Here is a 14,287-nt window from a genome sequence, read left to right as displayed (position 1 = left end):
AAAAAAAAAAACTAAATACTGAGTTTTATTTTAACAATAAGCCACAATAACATCCTTTTAAACTAATACCCAGTAAATAGCAAGCTATACATGCTGGTTAATTTAGCTTACCTTAAATTTCTGTGGGCCAACACTTGAGATACAAACACCAAAGAGCTCATTAGAGTATAAAATAAGAGGAACTGGTTCACAGAGCAGGAAAAGTGGTCGGCAGGCTACAAAGATCTGAACTATTAGAAATTCTGAAGACATGAAAGAGGATGGCCTTCGTAAGAGAACAGCAGTCAGCTTCAGCTTATGGAACTGCTCCAAGCTGCCAGCCAGCAGGACTCGAAGGCTGCAGGGCAGTCAGGACTTCTCAGGCAGCCTGCCACGTTCTGGACATCTGACATCCCTGTCATCTGCAAGAGTGGCCTCACTGCTGTTTCATCCTGAGTTCTCCTCTCCCAGACAAACCCTGGAGGGTCAGCGGCATAAGACACTGCAGATGGTACCCAAAGTGCCTTCACCAAAGCACAGTGAGTCACTGAGTGAGAAGTGAGCAGACATCTTCAAAGGAAGACTAGGCTGTGGGGAGGAATGCAGAGAGGAGCCTGGCTTGCAGCCATACGGCCTTAGCGCCGCAGCTGTCAGAAAAGACCGAGTGAAAGCCGCGTCTTGAGCGAAGCTGGAACAGTCAGGACTGGTGTGGAGCAAGCTTCTCCTGGCTAAGAAAATGAACTTCAGTCAAGCACTTAACACCGTATGCCACCCCATCTAGCACAACCAAATGCAGGTACGGCACACACCTCTGACACTGCGTAAAGGAAGCTCCCTCTGCAGAAAAGAAGATTCCTCAATTACGCGAATATTCGCCAAATAGTCTTCATAATCAAGAAGATAAAATACACTCAAATCATGTGATTGCATGTGCCTTTATTATTTTGACACAATAATTGTTCTTATTTGGGATTGTTCTTATTTGGGAGTGTAGTGTGATATTTCAATATATGTATAAACTGTGAAATATGTATATTTCAATATATGTATAAAAACCAACTACATGAGGGCAATTAGCATATCATCAACTCAGACACCGATCACTTCCTTGGACAGGGAACATTCAAAATTCGCTCTCCAGATACACAACAGACCGCTGTAAGTTATGGTCACAGTGGTCATTCCTCCCATCTAGTTGACTTCTGTGTTCACTAGTGCTCCTGCGGTTGTACCCCATCCCTTCCCAGCCTCTGGAAACAGTCATGCACTCTCCCCTTGGGAGGCCCACTCCCTAAGCCTCCACGTGTAGGTGAGCACATGCTGTGTTCCTCTCTGTGCCTGGCTTGTTTCACTTAGCACAGTGTCCTCCAGACCCTCCATGCTGCCATGAACGACAGGACTTCATTCTCGTTGTGGCTGCATGGCACTCCCCTGTGCCTTTTCCACCCACCACCCATGGAAGGCCACTCAGGCTGAGTCCATGTCCTTGTATTCAGATCAGCACTGCAGCGAATGTGGGGTGATGTCTCTCTGACGTCCTCATCTCCTTTTCTTTGGACACGTGCCAGAAAGGCTGTAGAAGACTGGAGAGGGGCTGAGAGGCCTTCCAGCAGAAGAAACTAGGAACGGTCTTCCTGAGCTTCCATGAGAAGCAGAAGGCTGGGAGCACTGCAGGTGGTGGCTATGGCCCCTAGGAGGGATGTGAGGCAGCCATGCAGGACTGGCTTCCGAGGAGGCGGGGCCCACCTGGGATCGCAGTCTGCAGGTGGGCAGCCGGGCGATGCTTTCCTAGGCTCTGGGCAGATTCCTCACCTACCACAACTACTCCAGATACTCCTGAGTCACCTCCATCCCCTACCACCCACCTGCATCCTCAAGTGGCCTCTCACCCGACAGAGAACACAGCCTTCCAGAACAGAACAGCACCCCTCACCCTCTCATCACTGCTCCCCAAGCCGAAAGATGCGTGCCCAACCTTGCCCGGGCCTCCAACAGCGAGGAATTCTCTCTGCACTCCTTCTGTTCCCGCTGCCTCCTGACTTCTCAGGAAAGGCTACACCTCCAGCTTGCCCTCTACCCCATCTTCTGGGCCTTTAAAAACACCCAATTCGCTGTGCACTCCCGTCTGGCTGACAACTCTAGCCCTCACTTCACCAGCAGACCTGCAGCAGTCACCTGGGCTTCTGTGTCCACTCCCCCACTTCACTCCATGCCCATGTGGCTCTGTCACCCCCATTCCCAGGGAGCTGTCTCTACAGTCACCAATATACGACCACTGCTGCACTCAAAGGACTCTTCTCAGGCTCACATCCAAAGATATTATTGGCAGTCAAAATCCAGATAAGTTGCTGACGTCTTTGAGAATGTGTATCCATTAACGTCTGTGAGTATCTGACCTTGCAAACAGGCTAACCACTGCTCGAAAAGTTTGATTCAGACCAAATCGACATTTGCAGATATAAAATTATGAAGACTGACAGCCATACACAGAGAAGGCAAGATTTTTTAAGTCTCAAAACCATATGTCAAGACCTAAATGAGACACTCCTCCAGTGATTCCTTCCTAGAAAGCCTCTTTGTAACTGGGGTAAACCAGACTCTCTCCACTACACTACCATCTAGTCTCTAAACACCTCACTCAAGGGTCACGGAGGGAAGCCTAAGGCATCTGTGCTTACATGGAGTCTCCTGTAAACTGGACATACTTAGCAGAGAAATCCCCAAACAAGATTGCACTTGGGGATGGCTATGATGACGAAAAAGCTGACAGGTCTTATTTTATCAGTGAACTCCTTAGAAGATAATACACTTCTCAGAATATGAAGAGTATGAACTCACTGGGCTGGGAATCTTCATGAAGTCATGAACACTCTCACGAGTCCCCCAGTTCCAACTCCTTTCCTCCTGGTCTGGGAGAGGTGAGACTACAGGACAAGCAAGACACCCTCTTCAGCGCAGCCCTGACTGCACCCCAAGTCTCCGAGCCGAGTGCCCAGCCCAACTGTTCTCTCCCAAATTCTACCAGCTCGAACCCTGGCAGTCTTCAGATCCCCTCCACAGGTCAGTTTCCCAGTTCTCTCTTGCTCCGGCAGCCACCAGGGCCTTTCTCTGCTCTGTATGGGGCCACACACCGGCTTTCCAAACGCGGGCAGGGGGCTGTGTTCATCAGATGGTTTTCTTCTGACATTGTCACCATGTGCCTCGGCCACGTGATGTTAACCGTAAGATACAGGTCTTACCTGAGACTCAGGTTATGTAAACTTACAACACAGATATTTTCTTTAGAATATTTACACATAAACATAACATGCACAGGACAAGATTTTATAATGTGTTTCTCTTTGTCTAAACTCTACTTGTCTAAAAAGTCTAAACAAAGGCCCCAGTGTTTCATAACATCCCTAAAGGGTTAAAAAATAAGCCTTCATTTAAACCAATTTAGTTATGTATGAGTGGTCACAGTTGACTTGAATAACTAAGGACACAAAAAAATGGAGCCAACATGGTAGAGACACTTTTTACTGATCATAAAGGTTATTAACAATTTCTATAACTAAAATCAACTGGTCCACTATTCAGAAACTTCATTCATATTTAACATTATGATCTTGCTGTGGTCATTAAGACACCGTTCTCAATGAAAACAAGTAGATTTGTGGCCGAGAACAAAGTGTTCCATTCCATTTAAAATGGATTACAGATTGGGTCATTTCAATGTACTCATACCTGGAAGAGGATGAATTTCCTTTCTACCTAGAAGTCTACCATGGCCAAGTTGATCTTTTTTTTATTATTATTTTGTAATGACGGGGTCTCACTGTATCACCCAGACTGGCCTCGAACTCCTTGGGCTCAAGTGATCGTCCCACTCAGTCTCCAAAGTCACTGGGATACAGGCATGAGCTCCGCACTCCACTTAGACCATCTCACATCAGCCTGCAAACATAGGGAGGGTTTGTTGCCCAGCTTTGAAGAGTGCTGGATAGCTGAATGCAGTCAAATGTGCTACCCAGGGGAGGGATAACCGTGCCCAGGAAAGGAACAGACACTTGCTCTTCTGCACATGTCAACTCACTGCCCTGTGAATCACCAAGACTTCATGCAATGAGAAAAACACAGGAGGCCCACGTGCCCGACTTCCAGAGCGCTCTCCTCAGCGTGGACAGAAACATGCCCCTTCCAGCCCTGGGCCCCACACCCTGGTACCTGACTCTAGCACGCTGGGCTACATTTAACTTATTTTATCTTCTCTAAAGGCCACTTAAAATTCTATGAGAAAACAGGGAAGGCATGAGTCCTGAATCAACTACAAATTTGTAAACTACAGGATTTGTAAACTTTCGCACAACAATCTCCAAAGTTTTGCCTGGGTTTCTATGTGGAATCCCAAACTACTTTCAGATGACATTTCTACAGTCCAAAATTACCCAGGGAACTGAGTGTCTGTGGAGATAAGGGCTACCACTTCCGAGACAGTGGCATGGTCCTGAAGACAAGATGGGCAACCCTCCATACCCATTTCTCACACCCACCTCCTGAGACTGTGGCGTTTCCCACTGACACACCTGGCTATCCACACATGCCCGTAGGCTGTAGATGACTTGAAGACAAGCTGTATCCACTACATGATAAACAGCAGGGCATCACAGATGAATGCCAACAGAATAGTGCACGGGGACCTGTCCAGAGCACTTCAGCCAGCAGCTAGGCCTGCGCCATGAGCGCTCGGGATGGGTCCTGGCCAGGACAATAGCAGGAAACAATTGCCAAGGGACAAAAGACAGCGATTCTTCCAAGTAAAATAACAGAATGAAAAGAATGCAGTACATTGCAGACTGCTGTTTGTTGGTCTATTACAACCAAATAAAACTATATCTGGAAAAGGTTTTTCATAAAGCAAAGACTGAGGGACAGATGTGAATTCATGGTTTTATTTTAGTTCCTCTTTCAATTGTCAATCCCTATGGAAAAGAGAGGAGTGAGCCACAGTGAAATTACTTGGGTTTGTTACTAATTGTCACAAAATAAAACACTAAAGCGTGCATGTTGTGCATACCCGCATTTGCGGACAGATTCCCCAAAAGGGGCATCCTTGAAACTGGCCCATATGGTCAAGTGTCACATGCTGGTGAAGAGGGCGTGGAGTCCTGAGGACATGTGGGCTGCCTCCCGCTAACCTCATGAGGGGAGAACATGGGTCGGAGAATCACTGCCATCCTCACTGTACCCTGCACTTCACGCAGAACACAGGAGCCAGATCCAGAACGCTGTACTCGGGCTAGTCCTGCTCAGCCCAGATTTCAGGACAAAGTGAACTGAGGCGCTCTTAGCAGTCAGCTGCCTATAGGACAAATATGTACACGAATATATTGCAGGGCTGCATAATATAGAGATATGAAAATCTTATATATAACATATAACAATATAATCTATGTAAAATAAAATGGAGAAAACAGCTTTCATTTAGAGAGCAGTTCACACAATTTTCAAAACTAAGTAAATGATTTCTGTATGTAGTTTCAAGTGCTTGTGGGAATTTTTTTAACAGAATTTATTTTTAAGATGTGAGGCACAGGAACCCAGCAATCCATTATTGGGTATATACCCAAAGAAACAGAAATCATCCTACCAACATTCGTAACAATAGTGGAGACACGGAAGCACCCTAGGTACCCATCAACGGTAGATCTGATAAAGAAAGTGTGGTTCATATACACTACAGAACATTCTGCAGTCAGAAAAAAGAATGAGGGCATGGCCTTTGAAGCAACATGGGTGCAGCTGGAAAGCAAACTAATGCAGAAACAAAACCAAATGCCGCATGCTCTCACTTGTAAGCAGGAGCTAAGCACTGGGTCCACACGGATGTGAGGATGGGAACATAGACACTGGGGACTTCTAAGGGGGAGGAGAACTGAAAAGCTGCCTCTGGGTACCACATGCACCATCTGGGTGGTGGGTTCCACATCGCCCCAACCTCGCTGTCTTGCAATATGCCCATGTCACAAGCCTGTGCATGGACCCCTTAAATCTATAATTAAAAACCACAAAAAGTAAGGCCCTTGAATTTGGTTTTGCACACGTGCACACACAACCCCAGCATGGTCAGTACTGCATTAATGTGACTTTGTAACACTCAAAACAAAACATTGACTGATGATGAAAAAATGCAACAAAGGGTCCTAAGAACTGGGAAAATGCAGAAAGATGTTTTGAATAAAGAAGAAAAAAATCTGTAAGACTAAAAGAGAAATGGCACGACCTTTATAAATAACGAAATGAACACAGGTCCAGAATAAAGAAGAAACAAGGCAAGCCTTTTTTGGACAAACCCAAAAAAGAAACAGGATACATTCACGATGAAATTATAGACTATAAAACCAGAAGGCATGCACAATAAGCTCCTGTTAAGATGAATTTCTGGATTCCGAGGTCCACAGGTTTAGATCTGGGCCCAAATCTCATCTTTTCTAAGAACAGATTTTGATTTTCATATGAACAGGAAGCTGAAACATACTGTTACATACATTGTACACACTCACCTGAAGCCTTAAACACTGTGCTTCCAGGAGCAGGCTCAGGACATGCAGCAGCGCGCACCTGCCTCCCGGTGAGTTAAGGACCATGAGTGCAGCTGCCCGCCTCTGCTGCCTCCCAGCTCCCACAGCACCCCCACCCCGGAGCTGCCAGAGCATCTCAATGTATGTGACAATATTCTTTACAGTCAGAGTAGTGTCAATAGAAAGTGAGCACTCAAAGGCAAGTCCACAAATTTTACTTACAACCACTTCTTCCACAATTCTGAATTTTAAAATAAACACAATGTGTAGATGTCAGCATTATTAGCATTTTCAGTGTGCTACTCTTAAAAAACAGTATACACTTTATAACAGGACACCAACACTTGGGCACAGACATGCCTCTGAATGAGTAAAATATAACGTATATAACTTTCACTCGTTTATGAAAATGATAATCTAATAACAGAACATGTATCTTGAGAATTTTTCCATGGATGTTGTCATAAGACATGCAGTCACTCTACCCCAGGCCTACCTTACACAACAGCAGGCCTTTATTATAGCTAGCTGGTGTCAGGCAGTCTAGAACCCCAGACCAAACTGCTCTCCTACTGAAGTTGGCTGCTGCGGAGACTTGAGGCTGCTGGGTCATCTCCCAGCACCACTTGAAGTCTGAAACTCGCTGAGCAGAGATACTAAGAAACCAGGGGGAGAGAGACATGTAACTAAGGACCACACTTCCAGCTGAACTTTACATATCAAATGAAGCTCTTATTCATTTAAGTTTCAAACAACATGTTTCCATACTCTTTTCTAATAATACACATAATCTAAAAAAAATTTTTAAATTCCCTCCCTTGTAGTTCCTTCTGCAGTTCAAAAAAGAGGAGCATGTCTTCAGATTGCTACCATGTGCTGTGCACCTGCTCCAGATCTCACCACTGCCACAAATCTCACCTCTGTGGCCACAACGGGGTCCCACACAATTAACATCTGTTACGTGTCTGATCTCTGGACTGAAGGTTGCAGGGTATGGTACTAATCAGATGGGTGTGAAAAAGAGGACGTTGTACATTGCTGTGGCCAGAATCCTCGCCAGCATCTTTAGGTGAAACATACCTAAGGCAACATGTAAGGCTGGGGAGGAGGCGGTAGGGCCACCCTGAAGAGAGCCGAGGGCCCTGTGCTCTGTGGGAAAGGACTGCAGTTCAACCTGGGAGGGAGAGATCAGCCCACAGAGGGGGTCACGGAGATGCTGGGAAGTCGCATAGCAGACTTCACCGTGGAATACTGTGAAGCCCAGGGAGGGTCTCAGCTGGGTACTGACACTATCGGACTTGTGCTGCAACATTTACTAAGCGCTTACTATTTTCCAGGCACTGTGTTGAGTACTTTATGTTCACACCTTCACTGAATCCTCCCCCAAGAGTCCTAAGAAGTCATATAAAGTAAGAACTGTTGTTATTCTCATTTTACAGATGATGAAACAGAGACCTGCTGAGTGACCTATGATTCGTGATAGCTAATCTTGGTGAAGTTGGGATTCCAACCCAGGTTGGCCATCTTCATTAGAAAAAGCCTAGACTCTTAGCTACCATGTGGAGAAAGACGAGTTAAGGCAAAGCCAGAACTGGGAAGACCAGCTGAGCAGCTGCAGGAGAACTCACAGCATACGTAAGATGCCCAGGCCAGTATGGCACTGAGAATGGAGGCAGAAGGAAAAACCTTGTCTGGGATTTCCCTGCCTGTGGGAAAGGCAGAGGGGGTGAGCCAGGAAGGACCCTTGGCTTCCGGTGTGACGGCCGAGTCCATGACACCCAGTGGCTCCAAGGCTCTGCAGCCAGACTCTAGCTCTGCCCTTGAAAGCTGAGGGATTGTGGACAGTTCTTTCACTTCTCTGTACCTCAGTACAATGGAGGTTAACACTTCCCCCAGAGTTGGAGGAACCAACTCAGGTGACGCATTCAGGATTGCCCTGGCACATAAGTGCCCAAGTCATGCCTGCCACTGCTGTCATTCTCATCAGTCCCACGGCTCAGGAAGATGCTGTGCAGGGAGAAATGCCAAGTTCAGTCTTGGACATACTAAAGGTCAAGCATCTGCAGAACCTCCAGGGGTAAAGGGCACATGTCTGGCTCTGAACCAGGAAAGGCCTTCTGGACTTGGGATTCAAATTCGGGAGTCCTAAGTACTTGGTAATAACTTAAGCCACAAACCTGAGTAACACACCCAGACAGAACAAAGCTTCCTTTGTTCCTAGGACAACCCTGGGGGGAACAAAGACATTCAAGGGGCAGATAAACTCATAGTGGAGCCAAAGACACCAGGGAGAAGTCTTCGAAAGAGAGAGGAAAAAAAGGAAAAAACCTACAAAGCACAAATCCATGCAGCATTTGAATAACTAAATTTATTACATGGTGGAAAAAACATGGGCTTCAGCAGCAGAGAGACTTGGGTTTAAGTGACAGCACCTCCATCCGCAGAACCATGTCTCTGGGTGAGGTGCTGACGTGGGCCGCCTGGCGGGGGAGGAGAACCTAGCAACTGCAAGGAGGGCGGTTTGGGGCCAGAGGTTGGCCCAGGCACCAAACTCAGCAGGTCTGAGTTTGCACTTGAGTATCGGTGTTTTGAAAAATTACCGTGTTTGAGTTCACTGCTTGGGAAGGTAAAGAAACACGTGCACAACTGTATGCCTGGCACAAAGTCAGTGCCCGTAAGTGTCAGGTGGCCGTTTCTATGTACCGACACAGGGCTTTCACCATTCTTCAAGGCTGTCATGACTTTTTTCACTGAACACAGTGACAAGATCTGTCCTAGAGGAGGAGCTGGGTTTTTTTTTGGGGGGGGGGGTGCTGGGGAGCAGAGCACTAGAATGAACAAAGAACAATACAAACTCCCTCCGGTCCAAGGCTGCACAGGGCACTTGGGATTCGACAGGAAGCAGCCCCAAAAGCCCTTGGCACATGGCTGTGTACCAGTCTGCTATGGCAGATCTGAACAATTTCCGTTCTGCAATTTGTAAGTCACCAGGTCACTTGGGGGGTCTGTGTATTTCCTTACTGGTCAGTATCCGAATCTTATTTAGGTTTTGCTGTACTTTGTCACCATAAACAGACAACAGATTTGTTCTCAAACCTGAAAAGAAAGTCAACCACTAAGCTACCAAGATATGAGCACATCTGGGGAAACGGAAAAGGTCTGAGAAGATATTCCAGCAAACGTCAAAGGACTACTGTACAATGACATCGTTGTCAATGTAAGGGAAAGGTCTTATCCATTTCAGTTTCCAGCAATAAAAAACCACATGCAGAGGTCGGTGTGCATGGCATGTGATGTACCCAGCATTCCAAGGGCTTGCCTGCCTTCCTTCCTCACTCCTTCCACATGCTGGCTGTTGGGAGGAGCCGCTGGAGTGCACCCCTCCATGGTGAATGCGGTGTGAGCCCCACAAGTGCAACTCAACGGCCACCCTTAGCTCCCACCACAGGCAGTAAACAGACCCCACTGCCCACAGGTGGTTATGCTCTCAGGGGAACGGACATATAAGGTGTTCTCTTGGGGCTGCTGAAGGTGACTGGGTGAGACTTGTGCTGGGAGCCACAACTTTCCCAGGGCAAGCAAGAGCTGCCATGGCCCAAAAGGAGCCAAAACAGGATGGCCAGGTCTATGTATGTGATCCAGAGTCAATCAGCAACTTTCTCTCCCTAGACACAGGCGGTAGAGTGCCGTTTGGGCATGCGGACCCAAATGACCTCGTGGAAATTTCATTTTTCTTTAGTGGGTAATTCTGTATCCCTCGGAACAGTGGGAAGATGACATGCTTCACTCCTTCCTATTGAGAATTCAAGCCAATAGTCAAATATAGATGGAAATATGAAATGTTTTACTTTGAATTCAAAAACATTTGATTTAAAACCTAACAATACTCTAAATCATCATATAGATACATTTTAATACATGAGCTGGTTTGCTTGAGTGGCTAAATCTAGAAATAAACAAACTAAAATGTGACTACCTGGGGGCTGAGTTCAGCCTGTACTAAGCATGACTCTACACTGCCTTCTCTTCAGCACCGCCTGGGCTTCACAAACCCAGTCTCAGCTCCATCAATGATCCGTCCACCAATGCCCAGGCCCACGTGGCCCTCACACAGGCCCTGCCCCCATTCCCCATCAGTCAGCCTCATCCAAATCACATACAATCTCTAACATGCAAGGAAATTCAGGCTTCTTCAAGAAGCTTCACGTGAGCTCTCTTTAGGGAACACTCTGTAATTATTCAGCAAAGTGTCTACACACTACACACCATAAATTCAGCACTGAACTGCACTGTCTGATCCTTCATGGGAATCATTCCTGCCCTTCACGAAGACTATAAACTCTTTGAAGACAAGGTCATATCTTACATAGGTCATGCCGTAGAGCAAATACCCAGTGTTTTATCCTCATTTCCGACTCTGACCTAATTTCAAGGTATTTCAAATGTACACACACATGCTATCTCATGGTTAAAATAATTATTGCATGGTTGCAACTCAGTAAATGGCTTACAAAATATAGAACAAAATCAAATAATGAGTGGACCAAATCATTATCTGTTTGAAACAAGAGTTAAGCTATTATTGTTAAAAATGATGGAGCACTGGAGATGACAATGGATACAAAAAATCTGTGATGCACTGACTGAAAGGTTTTTAAACAGTGTGATACATTCGTTATAGCTGTGTAACTAAAAAACCAAGAGACTGCTCAGGCGAAAGCCTCTTTCCTCTAAATTAGGAACTTCCTTTTGGATTTCAGTTATTCTAATACTACAAGAAATTATATAATCACACAGTAAAAGCCTCCATGATTAGAGGTACACAGAAAATAAATCCTCTATAAAAAACACCAACCAGGGTAATCTACAACACCCTAGGAAGAGTTTGCTAGGATACTGAGCTGGCTTCGTTTTTAGATGAAAGGAAAAGACATTCAACTCGACTGGCCCTGACTGAATCTGTTTGACCTGTGAGCACTTCCTACCCTCCAAGGCTCAGGATCCAGCAGGAGCACAGAGAAGTGCATGGCTGGGGAAACCAGGTACTAAGTGTGAGCTCTCAGCAGTTACTATCCCAGAGACAACACATCTGTGCAATGCCACATGGTCAGTGTTCTACTTTGGGTAAGCGTGTTTTCCAAGCGTTCTTAACTCTCATGACATCTACTCTCCAGCGCAGAAGTCACTCCCCTCGTCCTACTTGTCCCTCCTGAGCACTTCTGACAAGTCGTCCTGATGTGTGCCAGCACCTGGCAGAAGCAGCAGCGCTGAGGTCCCAGGACAGCAGCCACGTCACCCACAGTCCTTGTGGGTCACAGGAGTCCAGGACTGCACAGCAAGACTTACTCCCCAAGGCCATTTATTCAAACAGAAGCTTCCTTGGCACATACTCTCTTGTCAGAGCAGATCTCGAGGCCTCGGCATCAGAGGCTTTGCTATCCTGTCCAGTCTCAGGCCCCTTGGCTCAAGGGTCCTCCAGCAATGTCCACCAAGGACCGTTTCACTCCCATCCTTAAGGACATACCTTCTCTCTAGTCACTGACACCCCAGTCCCGCTGTCCTCAGTTCCCGGCCTGCCTCCTCGCTCTGCCTCTCCCACCAACTCAGGAGCACGACTACCCGCCATCCTCTGTGATCTGGCCACACCACCTCTCTTTTGCTTCCTTTTAAATTCTATCTTGAAGAAAATCATCCAGCTCACTAGTGGTAAAGGTGCCTTATGACTCTGGCGACTTTGTTCACTAAAATCACACTAATAATACAAGAGGCAACAAGTTATGGTAGCAAGACTATGTGTGGCACGGTTAGATTGCCTCCCGACCACCGTGTGGAGGGCCTGCACCACCACTCCTGCTTTGGGTCTGTGGTATGAGTTAAGCATGAGTAATGATGGGCTACTGGGAAGGGTTGTTTCGAGGAGTGATTCATGGACCATTGGTGTAGAAGACACTTAACATCATGCCTGATTCTTAGAAAGCGCTCAACTAATGTCACCTGATGTTACTATTAATCATTCCCGTCCTGTTACTTATTTTTATTATTATCGTAGCATACAAGTCCTATTCTATGTTTCTAACTGAAGTAAACAGAATCGCATGTGATTTTCTACCTACAACAAGAGGAATCATCTGTGTTTCTTTCTTTTTCCTGATATACAGGGAGTCAGTTGCCAGCTCCGACAGGAAAAATTACATCCTCTGGCTGCTGAGTGGTGCTGAGTGATGACTAAGTGACCCACAGTCACCAAAGCTATAAGTCAGCTGGCTACTGAAGTAGTTTCCAGATTTCAAGAGAGTGCTCTACAGACGCATTCTTTCCCACTATGAAATAACCTCCCGGCTCTCCTGCCCACACTCCCGCAGGTCTTGATCAGCAGAAGCTGAGACCCGGAGGCACGCGTCTGTCACCCCAGAAGCCTCGTAGATGAATGTGCTCCATGACATCAGGAATGCTCTAAAGAGGCCCCCAGATACAACACAGAGGACTGCTGAGTGCGGAGGGAGAGTCCAAGTCAGACGCCCTGTACACAGTGTCACATGCAAAAGCACACCTACCTGGAGCCTTTCCACCACATCCTACAGTGTGGAGCGGTATCCTCCAGGAGCTTCTGGGGTGGGATGGGCACTCACTAGTTCATGCATCACGACCACACATTCTCAAATTCAAATTCACAATGTATTTGTCGTAGCCCCAGAAGTCCAAAAGCAGCCGAACTAACAGGGGCGACAGGATTTAAGGGATTTTGTGCCCTTGTCTTTAAAATCATGGGTACTTGGTTCAAAGAAGCTTCATCTCTGCAGATTACATTTATTATCTTAAAGCACATGAAACCCTAGGGGAGCGACAGGAATGCCATTTACAAAAAGAAGAACTTCACACCTTTTCTTGAATAAGGGTTCAAGACCCTTCCAGTTGGGCACAAGCACTTTCATGATAATGCAGCAATTATCATAGGAAGGTGACAATTTGTCACAGGTATCCCTATTATACAAGATGGCTACCAAAAAACAGAGTGGAGAGCAGAAATGTACAACAAGGTTCTTCTGCTTGTGACTCGGGCTTTAAATTGCTCTTGTAAAATCGACACTTCCATGTGTTTCTGGATAGTTCCATCTTCTTCGTGTGTGTTTATTTGTATGGACATGTGTATAAACAAACATGTAACTATGTAGAACTATAAAAAAAGTATAGTTGGTTTTCTACATAACAAAAACATCAAAACATAAACATGCAGATGGGCATGATGATGTCAGCAGGTTCACCTTGTCCTCACATATGCCCTAGCAAGACACAGCCTGAAGGGTAAGGCAGCAGTATGAAGCCACAGCAGAGGGCCTGGCTCTGTCCCCGACTCCTGCAACCCGTGGAAATGACTGACCACATCGACGCCAGTCCATTTAACTGGCAGGTGAAGGCAGCAGCACCTGCTTTCCTACCAACCAGCTACTTGATGGGTGAGTGGAACGGTGAGTGTAAAATTATTTTTTAAGCTCTAAAGAAGTGCAATCATAGAAAGCCATGAGAGAATGACATATTCTCGGATCCTAACAGCCAAATCTATGGTCAGTATAAGTAATCAGATACCTTGAAGACAGTTTTGCTGCTTTGAGAAACATTTAAAAATGGAATATATTCTAACTATATGTATCATTTTCGGTCTGTTCCCAAAAAGGGGAATTTTTTTCACAAAGAGGTCTTTTTACAGTGAAACATCTTAGTAGATAGAGTCAACATAGCCTAAAAATATA

The 14,287-nt window shown here is 46.0% G+C and overlaps 1 protein-coding gene across 1 annotated transcript in view; it reads right to left on the bottom strand.

Annotated features, from left to right (window-relative positions):
- The window catches only part of LCLAT1 (lysocardiolipin acyltransferase 1), a 95,838-nt gene that overhangs the window by 46,378 nt on the left and 35,173 nt on the right, over positions 1-14,287 (bottom strand). The gene's annotated exons all lie outside the window — the stretch shown is intronic.

The sequence above is a fragment of the Carlito syrichta genome, unplaced genomic scaffold (assembly GCF_000164805.1).
Source record: "Carlito syrichta isolate Samal-C Ts95f unplaced genomic scaffold, Tarsius_syrichta-2.0.1 Scaffold303375, whole genome shotgun sequence".
NCBI classification, from domain to species: domain Eukaryota; kingdom Metazoa; phylum Chordata; class Mammalia; order Primates; family Tarsiidae; genus Carlito; species Carlito syrichta.
This window is presented reverse-complemented; position numbering and strand designations above follow the sequence as displayed.